The sequence below is a fragment of the Rhipicephalus microplus genome, unplaced genomic scaffold (assembly GCF_043290135.1).
Source record: "Rhipicephalus microplus isolate Deutch F79 unplaced genomic scaffold, USDA_Rmic scaffold_305, whole genome shotgun sequence".
Lineage (NCBI taxonomy): Eukaryota > Metazoa > Arthropoda > Arachnida > Ixodida > Ixodidae > Rhipicephalus > Rhipicephalus microplus.
In genome coordinates this window covers 55,596-76,600 of record NW_027464874.1, presented here as the reverse complement: position 1 = coordinate 76,600, position 21,005 = coordinate 55,596, and the positions used below count along the sequence as shown (strand labels likewise).

Sequence of the window (21,005 nt, the reverse complement as noted above, 5' to 3'; positions counted from 1 at the left end):
AAAATTGACATTTTAGGAAATGGCTTCAAGTTCATACGAGAGAGGCCTTTTATTCATTGAAAATGTCGCGGTTTCTTCTAGAGCGATACGTTATCCTTCGTCATTTCGATTGTGTTGACAGTGATTGCATCAAGCAAACGTAGCAGTGAGCTCATACACCAAAGGTTCTTGCGATATTATCTGAAAAACGGTCGGCATGCTTATTGAAACAAACAAAACAATAAATGTTTTCTTTGGCACAACGGTCATGTTTTTCAAGTAAGAGGCATTTCATAGCGGACTCCAGTAATTTTGCGAATATCAATCTACGTATCTGTCTATCTAGCCACCTACATTTGGGGGTTCTCATGATCTCCTCTTTAAGTTGGGGTGGAGAAACAATTTATACCCTCTCCCGCTGAAATGAACGATTTGTACAATGTTCCCTTTTCGCTCCTAATAGCTGAAATAAACTTAAAGCTTGAAACTTGAAACTTGCAGCAGCGAGCACTAACGTTTACTGTTGCGGCGGCATTCACACTGGTGCTCATGGCGGCGTAGCACAGGAGAGAAACCTGGAGAAGCGCGAAACGCGCATTAATGGACAAGTTTTCCCTACTGGAACAGGAAAATTTCTACTGATGAGCAATGAGTAAAGCAGGACTTCGATTGGTTACAGAGAAGATAGAAGACTGTGACGGAACATAGCAACCCACAATTTACTTTTAGTTAACGCACACGCGGCAAATTTTCATTGTTGAACAAACCACAGAAAAAACCTCCCAATGACACTACCCTGTAGGTTGAATTCCAGTGCACATATAGCAGGGTGGCGGTAAATGGTGCAGCGCAAGCATAAAGAAAGAGAGAGAACTTTATTTGAGCATAACCCGGAGCATTACAGACGGTCGGGCCCCTATTCCAGGGCTCCGCTGGCCCTAGCCATAATCGCTACCCGTTGGACCAGCCAGCGCTGATCAGCAATGGCCGAGCTGGACAGCAATGCCTCCCATTGTTCCTCTGTGTTGTTCATGTTGTGGGGTTCTTCGTTGTGATGTGTACACTCCCACGTGATGTGAAACAGAGTTGGTGTGGCCCCAAATTACAGACATATATCCATGTATGCTGTGGGGTAGAATACATGTACCCTATGTAGGTTCGTGTATGTGTTTGTTTGAATTCTGCGTAATGCCACTGACTCTATTGCTGTGAGGTTCTTATGTGGTGCTGGATACAGTTTACTATCGTCCCTGTATTACTGAACAATTGTACCAAAGTTAGGTTCAAGAGTCTTGCGCAAGCAGTCACTTTTTTTGAAGGAGGTTTTAAAAAAATTTCTGGAGTGGAAGCTCCCGCAATGCTTTGCCAGCAGCAGTTCAATCAGCTTTTGCCCTCCAAAGATCGCATAAATATGATATTTTTGGTTGTACCCACTTATTGATCAAGTGGCTTCAATTTTTCGGTTTAAATGCTACGGTAAATATAAATTACAAGATAGTTGTTTGCGAAGAAATAATTTGCAGAGACTAGTATCACTCATTCAACCTTCAATGAAATCGGCCTCGAATCTGAGGCTTACTAAAGAAAACTAGTAACACAAGGGTGCACTATCTGACCCTTCAAGGTTGCCACGTTGAACTTCTTGGGAGTGCGAGAAAAACGTTCTGCTCAATCGCCGAACGTGAATGAGTACCAAGTACTTAAAATCGTTAAACATTTTTTCTAAACACACAGCTCCTCATGCCCTTAGGGAGATGACTGCTGTGGCCGCGGTCTTACGTTTGGCACGGCTTCACCTGTGGGCAAGAATTTCCACTCAAACAATTTTTTATACATCCTTAGTTCTTCCAGTCGAGTACTGGGGTACGAAGTATTGAAAATCGTTCACCACTTTTTCTAAACACTCGCTAGCGGAGGCGGCCTGTGTCGGCGTTGATTGATTGATATGTGGGGTTTAACGTCCCAAAACCACTACATGATTATGAGAGACGCACCTGTGTCGGCGTGGCGAGGAGAGAGAGAGAGGATCATTGAATAGGAGGGGGGTTTAAACAATGCACAGCGGGGTTTAAACACTGCGTGGGATGTATAGATGTCTAGAGGAGAGAGGGGGTTGTAGGAGAAAAGAGGGGGATGCGGTGCGCATGTGCAATAAGAGTGGTCACGCCACACACCATATTGAGCACGACCATAAGATACTCCGCATAAAATATTATTATGGAAGGGTAAGAAAGCTTGACCAATATGTCTGGCATTTCTTGACATGAATACCATGAAAATGCTGTCGTGTCGAAGAAACACTTCACTATGCTCTACAGATGCAATAAATAAAAGTTGACGCTGAAGAACGTAAACAAATGTGATACTCAGATGTGCGCACGGTCAAGTTGCCGTTAACCAAAACTATTCATCCCTGTTGATTGATTGATATGTGGGGTTTAACACCCTAAAACCACCATATGAATATGAGAGACTTTATAGTGGAGGGCTCCGGAAATTTCGACCACCTGAGGTTCCTTAACGTGCACCCAAATCTGAGCACATGGGCCTACAGAATTTTCGCCTCCATCGAAAATGCAGCTGCCGCAGCCGGGATTCGATCCCGCGACCTGTGGGTCAGCAGCCGAGTACCTTTGTCACTAGAGCACTGCGGTTGGGCTGCAGGCAAAGCATAACACCACGCTATTGCCACTTAAATGCCACATAAAATGTTGCCACAACATCTAAGCGTCTTTTGCTAACCTGGTGCCATCATTTGGTGCTACAGATTTACCTCATGAAGAGCCACCGTGTTTGCAACACGGTTAGATAATGCACTGATGAGGCCAACAGCGTCACAGGCAATAAAATTTTTTTTGTAGTGTCAGTTTAATGTTTTGTGACGTTAACACCACCACAATTGATGCTTAACATGTGAGAATGACAAAGTACCTGAAATTAGCCGCCTTTTTGTTGGAAACTGTTTTTCGTTCGTTTGATGTGAAGCCTCCTATTTGTATGAGTAGTTGACGTACCGTAAATTATCTTGCTGTAAATTTGTGGTGAACATGATTGTAAAGTATTGCATGCAAAATTTGCTTGTAAAACTTAAAGATTTATTTAGACTCGTTTGAAGTTGTGGCTCTCACCGCAAGAGAACGCTAGATATGAGAAAGAAATTGTGCTGTTTTTTTGTGGTATAGATTTTGGAGCTGCAGGAGGCGAGCACATGCGAAGTTTGTATTGCGATGATCGATCAACCGTTACGATCGTGATATCGGCTGACGAAGGACATGAAGCGGTGATGGTACTGAGACGAAGAGATTCCCAAGGACCTGGAACGAGGCCTATGGGCACAAAAAAGGTTCTCGTCATCAAGCTGCAAGTGTTTCGTGCCTTCTATCTCTTCACCAGTGAGAGTGGGCGATTGCAAACAAAAGCTTTTTTTCGAATCTATTAGGTACATGCGCATTTTCTAGGATAAGTCGCTCAGTCTCGGCACTCTTTCTCTGGCTTCGTTCTAGCGAGTTAACTCAAAGTTATAAAAGGGAGATAAGATGAAATGGTAGCAGTCACTACGTCCATAAATAGCGTGCTAGGCGTACTTGATTATTTTGTTTATTTTGTTTTCAATGAAAGCGGGCGTGATCAACATCGAAATGCTGTGGGCAGTTAACGAGACCATAACGCGACGAGCGACGGTAACAATCGAGCTCAATGTGTTGTTTAAATCACCCAATGACCTTATTTTGTTGCTTGTGTGGCACAGTTTGTTTCGAGATTTTGTATCTTTCTTAGAGAACAAAGCATGCGTTCTGCAGCTGACCTCGTGAATAGCTTGACAGGGTGTAGGAATGGGCTTGCTGGTGCTAAAACGTCGTGAATATTTTGACATTCAAAAAACGCACAGACCAAGAAAGACACGAGAGCACTAAACGCATCGCCCTATCTTCTCTTTCAATCCTGTCTTTTTCGCACGGTACAAGATTTTGCGGTGTTTCTAAATACTTTTCAAACTCTCTTTGGTAAGCTACGCAATAATATTTCCTTCAGAGGTTCACAGGTGCCCGAGTACCACTTGGCATTATTTTCTGACCACGTTGAAACTCAGCCCCTCTATTATTTATCTTGCAGCCTGACAAGGCACCAACCATGAAAATCATCGACAAGATTTACTAGCCTTCTAAAGTAGGAAGGTTACTCAGTATACTTTTTTGGGCTGAGTGACAACTTATACGGACGCAAATTACAGATGCACCCTCGCAATAGTGGACTTATAAAAAAAGCAAACCAGAACGGTGACGACAAGGTGGCATTTAAAATCCGAGACACAACGACTATCGGGACCACCCTGGGCCTTGAATTGCTTGTGAATCAGTTCATTGATCCTCTCTCGGTGTGTCACTGCGCTGAACAGCATTTTCACGCATTGAACGCAGGTGTGTCACACAGACGGAGAGGTTGCATGATGTCGCATTTTCTCACAGCTGTTGCCCAAACAATATTAGAAGTGCGAAATTTATTCGTTACCGATCCACAGTTCTGCTTTCTCTTCTAGCGCTACAAAATTGTAACAGCTGCCGAATGTTGAATCGCTTAATTGGGTGCGTGCATCTCACCAAAATTTCTGCTTACGTAGGTTTGATAGATTGACATGTGGGGCTTAATCTCCCAAAGCAACCACATGATCATGAGAGATGCTGTAGTGGAGGGCTCCGCCAATTTCGACCAACTGGGGTTCTTTAACGTGCACCCAAATCTGAGCACACGGGCCTACAACATTTCGGCCTTCATCGAAAATGCAGCCGCCACAGCCGGTATTTAATCCCGCGATCTGCGGGTCAGCAGCCGAGTACCTTAGCCGCTAGATTGCAGCGGCGGGGCAACATAAAGAAGTTTCAGTATTAGTTAAGTGCACTTGCACCTTGGCTTGAATATGTATTGAGCAAAGTGGCTGAAACATGCATAGTTTTGAGATGATTTTCTGGTTTCATAAGCGATTGAGTTGTTCGTAGGAATATAGAAACCATAAAAGTATTTGAAGTGCATGATTGTTGCGTCTATTTGGCCGTAAAGTGCAGAAGGTTATCACTAAGATGACTACAATGAGTAACTGAATATTTTTTTTTCTATCACTTAGTTTTGGGGTCCGCAGTGCCTCTTCTTGAAATATAATTGTGATGCTAGTGGTTAAGTGTGAATACAACCCCCATGAACTGAAATTGCGTTGCAAGTTTACGGGCCAGTGAAGGCCATTGGGACTATGCTCACACTGCAAGTGCCCTCTTGGATCATAACGCATGGACTAGTATCTATACTGCATGGAGTTGTTTTCTGCAAGTAGGAGTCAGCAGTTGTTACATGCCAAAGCTACGGTCTTAATTCATCCAAACGCCTTGATTCACAGCAGGAAGTTTATCTGTAGTCCATACCAACGCTATCATTAGATTCTGCTGGGTGTAAGCAAATCACACGCCTCAACAGCAAGACAGTTCCAGATGTAATGACCGTATAATTGCCGGGGCTGAGATATTGGCGCATGTTTCACACGTCTTAGAAGAGCCTTATAATATCCGATCAGATGCTTTACCCATTAGGTGACCCCAGCTGCGATCCTGCCGGGTGCTTTATTAAGTATATCTGTACATTTGAAGATGGCAGCGCTAATCAACGCAACTCGTAGTCAATATTATGAGTGTAGAGGTCGTTTTGTTTGCCTGCTCGCATCATGCAGCACGTGATCAATTGTACGATATAGGTACTGACCCATAATTCTACGAACACTACCTCATGGCATAGCAGTATGCTAGAATGATACCCTTGCTATGAAGGGAGCAAAGGCAATGTTTATGGGCCAGTTTTTCTTTGTTGAACAAAAACATTATTATAGACCAAGAGACGATCAAGCCAATAAAAGTATCATGAATATATTACTAGTAATTTGAACATAAATGTAATGAAGTTAATGTGAATGGAACGATAGCGTTCCGCCAAGGACAAAACTCAAAATTTGGGAATAACAGGTCTCATATTCTATGAAACCGTGTGTTCCACACTCGACGTAATGAATACTTAAGGTGCCGAAGAACAATCTGAGGCTTGTGTGCACAGATATACTCGGTATACTTAGATGAGAAGAAGACCACTGCCACGGCTCGAATGTTTGCACGATTGGTTGCTGCCGGTGGCAAGCTGTCCCATTGTCCACTTTTTTCGCGTTTATAAAACATACCTATTCAAATAACGTCGTCTTCACTTCGGTTGGCTCGTTGGTCCGTTAATCCTGATTTATTTCTGTTTGTGGAGTAACTTTAGAACGTGTTATGCTAACACGTTAAGCTCCTGCACGTGCAAGTGAGCGGTTGAAATGGCGGGTGGCGTCAAGGCTGTGTTATACTGACTATGTATATAATGGGCACATTTGCACAATATCCAAATTAGGTTTTCTTCAAGGTATAGCTGCAGAAAATTCTCCTAATATTGCTTTAAACTTCATGCCTTAAGCAAGTTTAGAAGCATAAAATGTTTATTCATAGCCGTCATCGAATGTTGACGATCATCTGCCTACAGCAATATTCCAGGTGACAAAAATACTACGTATTGTGAAGTCTTTAGCAGCGGTACCTATATATACGATGATGTCTGTTACCTAAAAAATAAATAAAGTAATATACAAATACTCTAAATCAAAATGAGGAACCTTCTAATTTCTGTTATCCCTGTTAGCTGTTAGCCTGTAACTGCTATCAAAAGTAAGAAGGAGTTAAGGTTATCTGGAATATACTAGATGACTTTCATTTAAGAGCCGAAGTTATGTTCCTTGTTGAGCAAATGGTGGCGGAGGCTGCCAGCTTTAGGTTAAATCTATTACTGCTCCATCATTTTTTGCTACTTGAATCGAGTGTTACTAAAGCTGAAAGTCCTTGTGAGTTGCTGGTTTTCGTAGGTTAAATTGAAAAGTTCACAACAGGCTTTGTTATGAGTTCTCATATTTAGCCATGAAAAAGGAAACAAAATGGCACTTTTTGTCCACGTCAAAGAGGCACCCGAATATCAGCGCAGCAAAGTAATGCACGCATGGTTCTCAAAATTGATTTGACCAAATGATGACGAAACTCTTAAATCTCCAGGCTTGACCTTAAAATCACCTTGAAGACCATATGATGAATAATAAATACCAATGCATGATGCGGAGATTATGAGTAGATGCTCTTAGATAAAGCCAAAACAATGTCTTAGCCTACGGGTCTAAATTAAGGCTGATAATATGCGTGCGCCGATATTATGCGTGAGTCAGATGTACCATCTTTTCAAATTAAGCAGTTGGGCAACTATAAACATTAGGAACGGGTAATAGCCGTGGAAGCAATTGATTAGTTCTATAGGTTCATTTTATAAAATATATATATTAGTTTTCTTACTCAAATGAGCTATGTAATATTTTTACTTTCATTCACCTTCACCAACAGCAGTAGCAATATAAGTACTAAAGAAACGTACCTCAATTTTAAGGTGCAGAGCGTACAATATTACTTAATGCAACACTTCTGCTTCACTGAAGCCTAGAAAGGGCTAGAAAATGAAAATAGCGTATAAAACTTCCACAATTTCCTGCTTACTTGTATGAGGTAAAACTGAAACGATTCGCACATGTATATAACGAATGAAAAAGGGCAAACTTTTTAAGCCTAAAATAAAGATTTAAGTCCGAACATTTGCTCATCAAGAAGCGAAAAATTTGAGTTGGGGTTGGGATCGATTCTCTAATCACTCGACAAAATATAGGGAAATCAAAAATGTAAAACTATTTCCGCCAAGTGATTAGGTGACATATGTATCGAAAAATAAGTAATACACAAAAAAACCACGCATACATTTTTATCGTCATCGACATAAACAAGAAGTGTTATTAATAATTGATATAGCTTCATGTCCCAAAGCCTTCGCATGGGTATGAGACACGTCTAACTGGAGGTCGTCGAAAATTATCACCCGCTGCATTTGTTTCACTTGCACGTAAATCTAAGGGCATGGGGGTGAAGCATTTCGCCTCCATATAAATACGTCCTTCGCAGCAAGGATGTGATCGCGAAACTTTCATGCCAGACGTCCGGTGCAAGACCAGAATTACTACATCACCGTGGTGGTCACACCAAAATTATCGTTTAACTGTATGGTCTTCAAGTGTATTATCAACTGTATGACGCGCTCTTACGGAAAAAAAAGTGCGTTAAGCCTATTTTTTTATCAGAAAGAGAAACCTGGTTTTTTCTATCGTCATAGTAATCGCTTATTTTGACAGTGAAGCGTGCCTTGTCAGATAGAATTTGTTGTTTATCATACATTGGTGGCGGACAGCTTCAACAATGACTGTTGATATTTGGAAGCTATTACATTGTTTGATCAAGATTAACCTATGTAGACGGACTGTGGTGGATGTTTTTTCGAGCCTAATGTCTATGAATATCACTAAGGCTTGTGACACGTTAAGTCGATTACATACACCTGACCAAAATATAGGCTGAGTCCCGCTTTCTGTCATGATCTAGCTGAATACTGTCAACGTACGTGGCTCTAAAACATCGAGCAAATGTGAAGAAATTTTATTCCACTATACTGGGATTCATGTAAACTTCAGCCTCGCTCTGTTTCAATCTTTTCACTCACTGTGGTTGTTGTTTTTTCACAGTTATCACCACTAGAAAATATCTAATCATCGTCCGCAGAACGAAAACCCTTAACGATATTGTTAACTAGGCGCCTTCAAAACGCTTGGCACTTTTGTTGAGTTATAAATCACGGAGAATCAGAAAAACCATAGAATCTATACGTATTCCAAACTTTTGTGCATAAATGCGTTCATTCTAACATGCTCACCTCCACTTTAAATACCTAGAAATAATTTATTGGTGTTAAGTAGGTGGATAAAAACTGTAACATAATAAGCTAATTTAGGTGAACAAAAATGTTACTAGGATTTTTCGCGTAAACACTTGGTATTTCTTCAAACTTCTTTCTCAGAATGCAGGTTGCAAAGACACAATGCACTGAAAATGTCGGAAAATCAAGAACTGTTTCGCCACACATACTATACAACGTGCGTGCCTTAAAGTTTACGCACACCAACCGATGCAGTCTAGAATAAGTCGAGCTTTCTGGAGCCTTCCCATATTCCTTCCTCTTTTTGCTCTCAACTCTCCCTCTTTTAATCTCCTCCTTCCTGTTTCCACCAGTAGGGTAGCGAACCTACCTTACTGAACTTGTTGGCATCACTGTTTTTCCTTCTTCTGTTCTCTTGCGAACCTTCTCATGTTTTAGGGGGTGGGGATGATCATTACAACATTAAAATCAAAAAATCATGATGCTTACTAAGCAGTATTGTCATGATTATATTATCCGAGCAGTTTACAGCTGAAGTGTTTGAAAAACAGCAGTCTCATGGCAATTTTATTCAGCAAAAAGTAATATAGAAATAATCTTTTCGAGAGCGTGGATTAAGTGAGCATAAGAATGAATATTACTCACTGCATCGACAGTCGCATGTAGTAGGTGCTCGAGTTTTCCTGCACGACAGTGTATGTGAAGGCTTGCGGCAGTACGCACTCCATGCGTCATGGCAATGTTCTGTTCTAGGAACTACACGCAGGAAATGAAACGTCGCAATGCAATTAGTAATTCGGTGTGGGCAGGCATGCGGTGTTAAAAGCAGAAAATGTGCATAGGATATACTGTGGTCATTCCTTTGCGAAAATTACGTCTTCAAGAGTAGAAGTGTTTTATAGAACATCGCAATCACTAAATACCAAAAAAATTCCCAGCAATTCAAAGTCTCTGATCCTCCATGAGGCAGCTTCTTATCACCATATGTACCAACAAAGTATCAAGGTTATCTGTGTCTAAAAGCTTTGTGACAAAAAAAATAAACATGATGGGAATGCCATATTATAGGGGAAAAAGTTGCTCGGGGGCTGGTAGCAAGATTTTTAAACTCTTTATACCAGATACTCCTGTTGCGTTGTAAATCCCACAACCGTAGAATTCGTCGCGCACTTCTGAGCTATTGCCTGTCAAAACAAGGTAAAAAAGTTAATCACGAAACAGGAACTGAAACTACATTCGAGAGCCTGTCAAGCCATGGCACCGATTGAGTGCACGTTGCGACACAAAGCGGCAGCTGTGTTTACCTCTCAAAATCACAACTCCGTCACTATTCCAGGAAAGACACTCGTGGATACTATAATCTGGACAATGTGTCATCAAGGTTGCTGTCTCTGCTGTGGAGGAAGTCTTACACTCTATTTTTTGAACTGAGGCTGCTCAAATCCTCTCTCTCACCTCACGTAATAAGAAATGACAAAGTGTTTTAGTTATGGGAGGTGCTACTTTCCAGCTCTAAGCAGGCACGATAAGCCAGCCTAAATGGGCGGCTAAGACCAGTAGGAGTCCTCGATTAAGGCTTCCCCATCGGAACAATTTACGCTTCAATGTAGTTTTGTATTCTGTTATACATTTGGTGACAGATTTTTTGGCAGAACTGTGATACACAACAGAAACGCCTGCCTGTACATACGCAAAAAATAGCACCAAATTTTATTGTCTAATGCCCACAGTTGCCTAGCGCAAACAAATAAACCTTTTTTGTTATCAAAACAAAGCCAGTTTTCGAAGCGATAGGAGGAAAAAAATTACACAAATTCTCACTAACGAAAATCATGTGAGGTTGCGAAGCAGCGCTGGTGTTCACTTTTGTTTACATATGTTGTCTTTTGTTTACATATGTATGTTTCGGTGTATGTTTTTTGTGGGGAATAGTGTATATGTTGTGTACCGCTTATGTTACCCCCCTCCTGTTTGTGTGTATTACCGTGTGTGCGCCACAAAGTCAACAAGCAGTCCTGCTAGGAGAGTGCAGCGAGGCAAACGCACGCAGCATTATATAGGAGCGCACAGTTGTGGTGGAAAAATAAATGGGAGCGGAGAAACAAAGTTGAGGCAGCGCTCTGCCACCTCCTCCACCCTACATCACCTCCCACCTCCACGAGAGGAGGAGATGGGGAGCAGGACCTCCGGCAGTGGGTTAGCGGATGGTCGCCGACGGAGGGACGCAGCCTCGAGTAAAAGCTGATTTGCATTTAGTAAAGTAGAAACAAAGTGGCTAACATCATGGTCTGTGATCACGTCTAAAGCCCCTCCATCGTGTCTATATGCCGCTTTTTGAGGTAGCGCTGACCACTCTTTCACCATTGCCACCTATTTCCGGTTCCGGAGCTTCCAAAAGGAAGTTATTGAACCAGTTCCTTCCGCTTTTTTTCTTCTATCTTGTTTCTGAAACGTGAAACAGTGAACAATTTTGTTTTTTTCCCCACAAGTGTTGTCTCTAGTTTCATTCTAAGCTCAGGAGGCACCCTCTTCTAGTAAATTCTATTGCTGCGGCGCATGAGGCTGCCCGACGGGGTCGATTGCGGAGCAGTGAGACCGACATGAACGAGGCGGGTTGGGGGCGTCAAGCGCCGTGAGCTTTCCTTCCTCCTCCCAATCCGTGTTCAGGGTAGCAGTAAGGTGGGTCATAAACCTAAAAAGCAGCACAAACATCTTAGCGGCATCTCCACTTCCGGTGGTCAGAGGACAGCGGTAAAAGAAGAGGGAAGAAAGAATTCGCGCTACTTAACCTAGCCGGCTTACGTAGCCAGCGGAAAACGCATGGAGGGGCTTTAAGTAACGTCAGTCGGGCCTCCCACACCACATTCCTCGAGCCATGGCTTGCCAGGGCTCCAGCACCAGTGCATAGCATATTACGCTACACCCCTGTCTAACTCGCACGATGTATTCACCACCTCACCCCAAAACTGGGGAAGAAGCCCTAGTATTCCGAAAACGGCAAACTAACACGTATACGCATGGCATTCTACTATATAAAGAAAGATTGGCAGATCCCACGTAACTTAGAAATCGACGTCATGCAAAGCATATGCAGGGAACGTGACCATGTTGTAATGTTTTATTGACATGTTATGAAACAACGCTAAATATATGCAGATATGTTGCATGCACAGACATATTTGTTCAACTGTTGTAGATGTTTATATAAGCAGTTGTTTTCACTTGCGCAACGACGCCAACAAAAACATCACTAAATATATTAGCTACACCAGAAGCGATAAGCTGATATGAAGTGCTGGTGCTCGCAAGGAGAGATAGTGTGTGAAGAGGAATGCAGAGAGGTTAACCAGATTTTGGCATCCCGTTTGCTTGGTAGCCCTGGACACTGCTACATAAATCAACTTCAGCGGATGACTGCTGAATACAATTGACGTTAACCCGACGTGATGGCTGTGTCATCGGAATCATAGGAGTACTTATATAATGTTTATAAAATTTGACTGCTAGCTATGCAACCACGACTAACGTTTCACGAACATTGGGGCCTATTCGAAAAGTAGTTCTGAGATCTGCCGTAGATCTGCTGTACAGTACTTTATAGCCACGCAAAATGCCGAGGTTTGATTCCTGCTGGGAGCGTGATATGTATTTTTGAATTCGTCGATGGAACGCAGCCGGTGCCAGCCTTTTACTAACGATCATGCACTAAAATTACCTATGTGTGTTCTCTCGTTTCTGGGAAGATAACAAGTGGTTATCACCTGTGCCACATACGCGCGACCAGCGGCACATAGCCGCCCGCAGTGTGACGACATACTCGACGCGATTGCGAATCATGTTCTTCTTCAAACTATAATCATAATCTTCTTCAAACTATCTTAGCCTCCCGTACTAACTTCCGGTCACGCCATGTTAAAGGGGTGGCCAAGAGAGCACCCAAACGTAAGTGGCTAAATAGATGTATAGATAGGCGCCAAAGTGCTCTAGATGCTTTGCATTCATTATACACCTTACCATATTTCACGCATACAAATTTCCGACATGTGACATGCCAGACACAATGGCACACCTAATACTCGAATGTACATAGCGCCATGAAGGTTACAATAACAAGTCTGCAACAACCGCACGTATCTACCTCCTGGCCAAGACGTGGGAGGCTAAAAGCACCGTACGAGGCTTCGACTAACAATGAGAAGTCATCTCTGTGGACCGGGAGGTAATTGCGGCCAGAGTTTTCTTGCGAATAAAGACCCTCCAACCTAGGATGACCTCAAGCTGATGAACTTAGGACTGTGTCCTGAAAATAAGCGTATATTTCATCGTCACACTCCTCTTTTTAAGGGCAAAGTTCCTTAAGCCGTGCGTCCCCAATGTATGTATGTATGTAGTGGTAGTAGTAATAGTAGTAGTAGTAGTAGTAGTAGTAGTAGTAGTAGGTAGTCACCTTTTGTTGAGTCCTTGAAATACAGTTTGTATGTAGTAATAGTAGTACTTGTTGTTGTTGTAGTAGTAGTTGTAGTAGTAGTTTTAGTGGTAGGTAGCCACCTACCGTTTAGTCGTTGAATACATAATGAAAAAAGGCGAGATGGCATAACTTGGAGTGTTCCCCAGACGGACGGACGCACGGCTGGACGGAGGTACAAGCAGATAGACGGGCAGACAGATGGATGGACGGACGGACGGATGGACGGACGGTTGGACCGACAGACAGACAGAGAGACAGACAGACAGACAGACAGACAGGCAGGCAGACAAACAGACAGACAGACAGACAGACAGACAGATGAACGAATGGACAGGACAGGACAGGTAGTCAGACAGATGGACGGACGAATGAATCGACGGACACACGACAGACACGACAGATGGATGAATGGATACATGAATGGACGCACGGACGCACGCACAGACAGACAGATCCAAGAACGAACGGTCGGACGGTCGCATGAACGACTGCCAGACGCGTCTCCCCACTCATCATCATTCACTCTGTGGATATTCTCTGTTTTTTTTCCACTTCATTCACTGCGCCACATTTTGCACACGCAAATCCCCACAGTGAGCATGGTGTTCCGGATGCTGCCTGGGCCATATGCGGAGGCAACTTCTAATTTCTTGTGCGGGAAAAAATATACTGAAAATGTAGCAATGCATGGCTGTCAAAACAAGCCTAAACAAGTTACCTGCCGCGTTTGTGCCAGGGCGTGTTGTCGACGATTGTCGACAAATGCTACAACGACGCAATACTGAGAACAGTAATTCAACTTTGAAGCCAGCAGACAAACTTCTGGCACAATAACATTACAAAGATAATTAGAGCTGATGCGCATGATAGGGAGAATTGTACAAATCACCGCAGGACAAGGGGTGCATCTATTGCAGCGACACGTACCCCCCTCTCCACATTCCCATGGTATCACAAGCTTTTACTGTGCAGTGAGCAGATGAGTCATGTAAGATTAACGAACCGGGGTGCAAATCAGTACATGTGCGTGATGCCGGAAGTGACAGTAATTCTGAGTCGGTGAAGGAAGTAGTTGTGGTTTGCCAGTGAGACAGTTGTTCAGTTGGCCTGAAAAGAAGTGCTGTGTTATCATTCCAGGTCTTTGATTGAATGCTACGAAATGGCATCACGTGAGCAGCCATGAAATTTAACCGGTGTAGCCGTGTTCTCGAATATTTCTGAGTGCATGTACTAAAGTGCAAATGATTGTGTACTCGTTGTTACAAATACATCAAACCTTCATTGAGTTCAAACAAGCGAAGCGGGCTTGTGAGATATTTGCACCGGCTTAACCAAGAATGTGTTTATTGTTATAAACTCTTCATGTGACTCAGTATTTGAACTGAAACCAGGCTTTCTTGTGGCTTTGAAAGCATTTATTCTCAAGTTATCTGCGCTATCGTGGTGTGTTTCGGGGAGCCGATACGTCAGCCATTGGAATATGCCCTGCGATACCTTCCCATAATGTGGTTGTATATATGTGATACCTTGTATCACATTCATTCTGTTTCTGCATATATCCCCACTGAAGTAGTTACGTCAGGATACGGCGTTGTGAAATATTCACTAAGAAAGTTCAAAAACAAGTCAAATCGCAAAAAGTTCTCATAGCGCCAGTCGAACCAATCACCCCTCGCTCCACAGTGTATGGCGCGAACCAACTCGGCCACAAAGCATACGTTCTTCAGCTGACTAACGGCAAGCTATTTATATACACTATCGCTGGTGGTACTCGCAGCTCAGTGCATTCAATCTTTTTTTTTGGTTATCACCAGTGACAACGCGTGAAAAGCCGTTATGGTGCGCTTTAGTTGTCATTTCGAGAGCCACAATGCACGTGTTTTTCTACTGGGCGTGATCACTCGTGCACTCGCGCTTACTCTTAATGGCGTTCAAGTTACGAAAAACACGCATGCCACTTCATTCACTGAAGCGACTGCATTTGCGAAGTGAGTGTGTTGCCAAGTGGGGCAGTTATTGGTTTCACGCTCGCGCTGTGTATTTCTGTGCATTCATTTTGTACGTTCTTATTTGTAGTTGAGAAGATCACTGATGCGCCGAGCTCTGACTGCTGATGGTACCTGCTCGTCCTTTGTATTTTCTACTGGCACGTCTACTCTGTTGAGAGGCAAGCTGCAAATTTCAAGGTCCTTGCCATTTTCACCAGGCTTAATCATTTATTACTACAGAAGCTATTCCTGCTCCCTTGGGGTAAAAAAATACTCGATAAGCGCTCAACTACCTCTTTGAAAAGACGCATCACTTTCGAGTAACGCAGATTCTTAAGACAAGGGGATCAGCCACGCTTTTTGTGCAGCTTGACAATTATCAAAGCGATAAGATATACAGTGCTTTGTAGGGGAAGTAGAACTCACCACAACGTCTCACTTGCACGCCACATTGAAGCATGCAGCTAAGTTTGTATCGAGGTGGACATCGCATACCAGTGCATATTGAGCTAACTAGGAACAGAAAGAAGGGAATGAACAAAAGTTTCAGAAACCACGGTGTGAAAACAAATTCTGCTAGTAAAGAAGCAACGATAATAATTGAGAAGTGATCATACTTCCAGAAACATTCAAATTATTGCGTACTTCATTGATGTTTAGTGTTGATGAACCAATTGCAATGCAAAGTGCTTTATCTATAAAGGGCCTCGCACCTATAAATACTCCACTCAAATACTCTAAAAACACCTTTTACGATATATAAAAGTGAATGTTGTGAGCAGCAACTCATCGAAGACTAGAGTTTATTTTTTCTAACAAATTATGACTTTTTAGTCTATTTACAAAATTGTACCGCCGCCTCAAGCGTCGGATCATGACATCAGCTTGAATTCTCGAAATGTTGTCGGTGTTTTGTTTGCCTGTTCGAATAAGCGAAGGATCTACGAGGTCAATACCACGGGGTCACTCGCATACGTAAAACTATGAAACGCTGTTTAACGACCAGTACGACAATAAGGATGATCAATCACATTTCGGCTGCCTCAGAACAGCAAAGCGTGCTCGCACTGTTTATAATAATACTATAAATTTTACTGAACGCTCGTTTTTAAGTGGCATTTTCTGAAATGTTGCTCCTCGAAGTGATTATTTTCCTCAAAAGTTTGCACTATTGCATTTTACAGCAACCATTTTCCCGTATAACATTACGTATTGCTCCTCCAAGTGATTATTTTCCTAAAAAGTTCACACTAGTGTATAACTACTGCAGTTTACAGTGATCACTTTCGCGTATTACTTTACGTATTGTTCCTCTAGTGATCATTTTCCTCAAATATTCGCACTAGCGTATAACTATTGCATTTAACAGCGATCACTTTCACGTATCACTTTACGTATTGTTCCTCAAAGTAAGTATTTTTCTCAAAAGTTTGCACTAGTGTATTACTATTGCATTTTACAGTGAAATATGTTTTGAGATCAAAACTCGGTTCACACGCGGCGCCATAGTTGTCCGCCGCCGCTGCCGCCGCCATTACCGCTGGTGTCCGTAACCACTACTGCGAATCAAGAAAAAAAACTATTACCGAGGGGTCAATGGAATTGAAACCCAGGTCCGCTGGGTGCAAGCCCAGCATTTCACCACTGAGCCACGCAGGTGCTTCGCAAACTTGCCTTTGGCAGGCTTGATGTCAGGAAACGAATCGCGTTAATATGAGTAACAAAACGTTTTAAAACTCCTAAAGTACAACCACTCGTCACACAATGCGAATAGCGTAATAAGTGAGTATTCCAATGCTCCAACCCTGCACAAAAACTTGTTTTTGATTACCTAATAACTGTGGCGCATAAGCACTTCAGGCATAATTCTTCATCGTCGTCTGCCACTGCATGAACAATTGGCACAAAATGTCCTGCAAGTTTTTAACGGATGCAATGATTCTCAGAAGAATGATAAAAAATAGAGTTGCGAATGCTGGTTTATTACCATAAAATTATTCTTATTATAGCCGTAGTGGGTATCGAGCAAGTGGACTTGCAGCAGTTACCCAATGAGTGTTTAGAAAAGAAAAGCCACTCCTTTAGCTTTCGCGGGGACTGTGCTGCACTCTCCGCCCAGACCTTGTATTTTTTTTCTAAATGCACCAGTTTTGGAAGTTCACTTTTACCAACTGAAAAGTGCGCCATACCATACGATGTATGTAGCATAGGTCGTATAACAATTTTAGAATCACCAGACAAGTGGCCCCTTTTTAAAAATCATGTTATCCCCCTCAAAAAATATGAATATTGCCTTTTGATACGGGCTGTCATTAAGCTTCGCACTATAGTTTTTCGAAATTTCATTTCGATACAATCATTGTTTCAACGTAGACACACAGAATGCATTGCACATATTAGTGCACGCTATATACTACAGTGATCTCGATAATTTAAAACAGGCCAGTTGAATATGGGTGGAACTCACAAATACTCCTCATGACCTCGTGGTACAAAAATGCGGAACTTATCAAAGAACGCATAACAAAGAGTAACAATATTCAAAGAGCAGGCAACGCAGTCAGTCAATTGCACACTCTTCATAACTTTGACCAAAATGCAGAAAAGAGGAAGCAAACTGCAGGTTGTTGTTTTCTCGCCACTTGACGAGTAACTTCTACATTGCTCAATCAAATTCTTTTCCTGGCGGAGGATGCCTTATATCTTAATTTCTTTAACATTTGTGGTTATTACAACTTTCGCATATAAGTTTTATTTACCAATTCGTGTGAAAAGAACTATCAACACAGTTTCATTATATTGTATGCGTCATTACTCAATGAAATACTAATTTAATGACAAAGCTATATACGCAATACGTAGCTGACAAACAAATACCCATTGCAAGTACTGCTGACAAGGGTCGTTAATTCACTTACACAACGCTCTTCTTGTCGTATATAATAGCAATGGAACAGATAAAAAGTGTTTCCACTGTCCCTTTTCGTGAATATAGTTGTTAAATGTTCACACGGAGAACGTAAACAATGTATAATAAGGAAAACTTTGACATGTTCTCTTTGAGCAAGTTCGGGCGGGATGGTAATCTTGACTTCCAAAAATAAATCAGTCAGGCAACATCTGTTTGACAGATGGAAAAATTTGGATGAGTTTAATTGCTAATGCTTTATGACCCAACTCAATCAGGCAACAAAGCAGAAGGGGCCAACTCCGAAAAATTGGAAAACAGCGCATCACCTCGGTAAAAACGGTATCTGATTTTGAAATCGTCGCCTTGCAGAAACCAATCGCTATAATATAGTAGCTTCAAGGCGCTGTTAGCATAGGCCCACTTCTGTTAGCGAATCAGAAAAGCAGGAAGTAGGTCAAGCATTGAAAAGAAGTAAAACATTAACACCAAAGAGTAACTTCTGCGACATCTATGCCTGGAAACAAGAAAAGATACATAGTGCTAAATCATCTGTGTTGCTTAAGGACTCGATCTCACTTATATTGTCATAGGCGTCAGGCGTTAAATGCCTTAATCAACGACCCTGTGGCAGCTGCGCAAATGTGTCTTGAAGGATTATATAGGAAAATAAACCAGCTTGAGCGGGCGCTTGAAGGGATTTCTACTATGTACAATTTTATACCCCCTTCTGCTCCTTTATTAATTTTAGCTTGCCTGGCTTCCAGAAGTGAAAACGAAGAGACTATTTTAATGGCTCTGAATGACCAAGGTTCCTGATTTAGAGCAAGTGGCAGCTTTGAAAGTATTAAAAACTATACGCTTCACAAAGCCGAGTGGTCCTCATTCTAGATCACTGTATTGTCACAATCATGGCGTGTGTATACAGCTCCCTCACTTATGACCGACAGGCCCTTTGCTGTATTTTAACAGTGACTTATCAAAGCGTCAACCACCAATTCTCCGCCACAAGTTTCTCCGCGCACGCTCCGCTCTTATTGGTTGCACCACCGGATAACTCCAGAGTAAGCTTCCCTGTGTTTTAGATACTCCTCAGGTAACTCTCAGCGGCTGATTGCCGTCTTGCTTCATTCAACGCCACAACTTTTATCTGCAAGGCGTCTCATTTATAATTCTAGCCAATGCCTATAGATATACCAACGCAATCTCTGACGACAAGTCGTAGACTATTGCATCAAGTCACAAAATATACTGTGGTCTGCCTAATTGTTCATTACTAAAGTTTCATTAATAAACTTTTGGGGCATCGAAGCTACAAAAAATATTTTGTCATTTATCAGCACCAATACAATGAAAGGAGTATTTACGGCGATACATAGTAAAGAAGAAATTAGGTAAATTCATCAATCATTCTTTCATTATATTTTTTCTCTTCAGCAAGTTGAGTTCACGTGATTGAGAAAGCTCCAGCGAGCTTGACTAGACGTCCAAGCCAATCAAAGTTCAGAATGCAGTGACAGCATACAGAAATTGGCATACGCAACTGAAAGCGCAAAGAAGCATGCGCTATTCTTACACATAGTCACCGAAAGAAAAAAAACAACTACATCAAATACACGCTCCAAACTGACATTCTACTTATCTTACGAAAAAAATCATGCAGCGCAGGCCTGCAAGATGAAATCAAAAACGATTTCTGATAAAGCATTTAATACAGAGGGTAAAGTTATTCGTAGCATTTGTACCCCCAGTTTGTATATGGTGTTCTTGTTTTGAACTTTTTCACGAACCATAAGGTTAAGGGTTACGAAGAATCATATTCAGCTCCCGGTTGAAACGCATGCGCATGAAGCCTTATTGCAAAAAAAATCGTATGATATTGCCTCGCTTTCAGTATTATACACAAGATGTGCGTAAGTTGCAAATCAATGGTACTTACCAGTACGAAGAGAAAAGTGACCGCTCCTAAAACTGATGTTCTCGCAATGATGCATTCTACAGGTTTTCGAAAAAGTGGGTCCTTGCGTACATTTCAAAGCACCTCAAATTGCCACAAAATAAAAGTGATCACTCAGGTTAACAAACATTTAGAATATTGTGCTCTCCAATGAACCTACCTATGTATAACCTATTTTTTCGGGTTAGACGGGTGAGACGAGCGAAATATAATCTGTATTGTTCTATATTCATTGTTACATTTCTTCTGTGTTTTGCGAAGCAGGTGTGCTGAATGGAAAAACAGCATGTCTCAAGGCAATCCCGAAAAATTTTTCATCACACCACTGTATTATTCAACTATACAAGATTAGGAAGCACGTATTGGCTACTACAATGCTAACGTTTTGTTTTTGTTTTCTTTCTTAGCAGAGGTGCAACTCAACTTCACCTAGCTTTTAAAGCAACCGCTATATATTGTAGGAGCTGATAATATACTATCTCCTTCTACATAATGCGTGGAATTGATTATCTACCGCCACGCACCACGAAAACATTCTTGGAAGACGCATGGAGATCTCTCTAAATCGAAATTTTTACCCGTTTTTTTACAACACTACGAAACCTGTTTACTCATCTGAAAACAGCGTAAATGCACTAAAAATAGTAAAGTGCGTGCCTGTAAAGTTCTTTGTGTGTAATGATTTAAGACATTTTATAACATATATGTGTTATTTTTATAGAGGCAACGCATACTTGGGAAGGGGGAGATGAACAACTAGAGAGAAGGCAGGGAAGTTAACCAGGCGCATGGCCCGTTTGCGACCCTACGCTAAGGGAATGGGAAGGGGGCATAAACATGAGAGAG

General features: G+C 42.0%; 1 long non-coding RNA gene across 2 annotated transcripts; it reads right to left on the bottom strand.

The window, feature by feature from the left end:
• Window positions 1-4: 4 nt before the first annotated feature.
• LOC119185011 (uncharacterized) lies at window positions 5-20,305 on the bottom strand. Of its 2 annotated transcripts, XR_012891604.1 has the most exons (4): window positions 20,142-20,305; window positions 15,721-15,807; window positions 9,484-9,594; window positions 5-180 (listed from the first exon to the last, which is right to left on the bottom strand). It is a non-coding gene; the product is annotated as an uncharacterized LOC119185011 (long non-coding RNA). The 2 variants fall into 2 exon arrangements; XR_005111470.2 differs by lacking the exon at window positions 15,721-15,807.
• Between the last annotated feature and the right edge of the window lie 700 nt (window positions 20,306-21,005).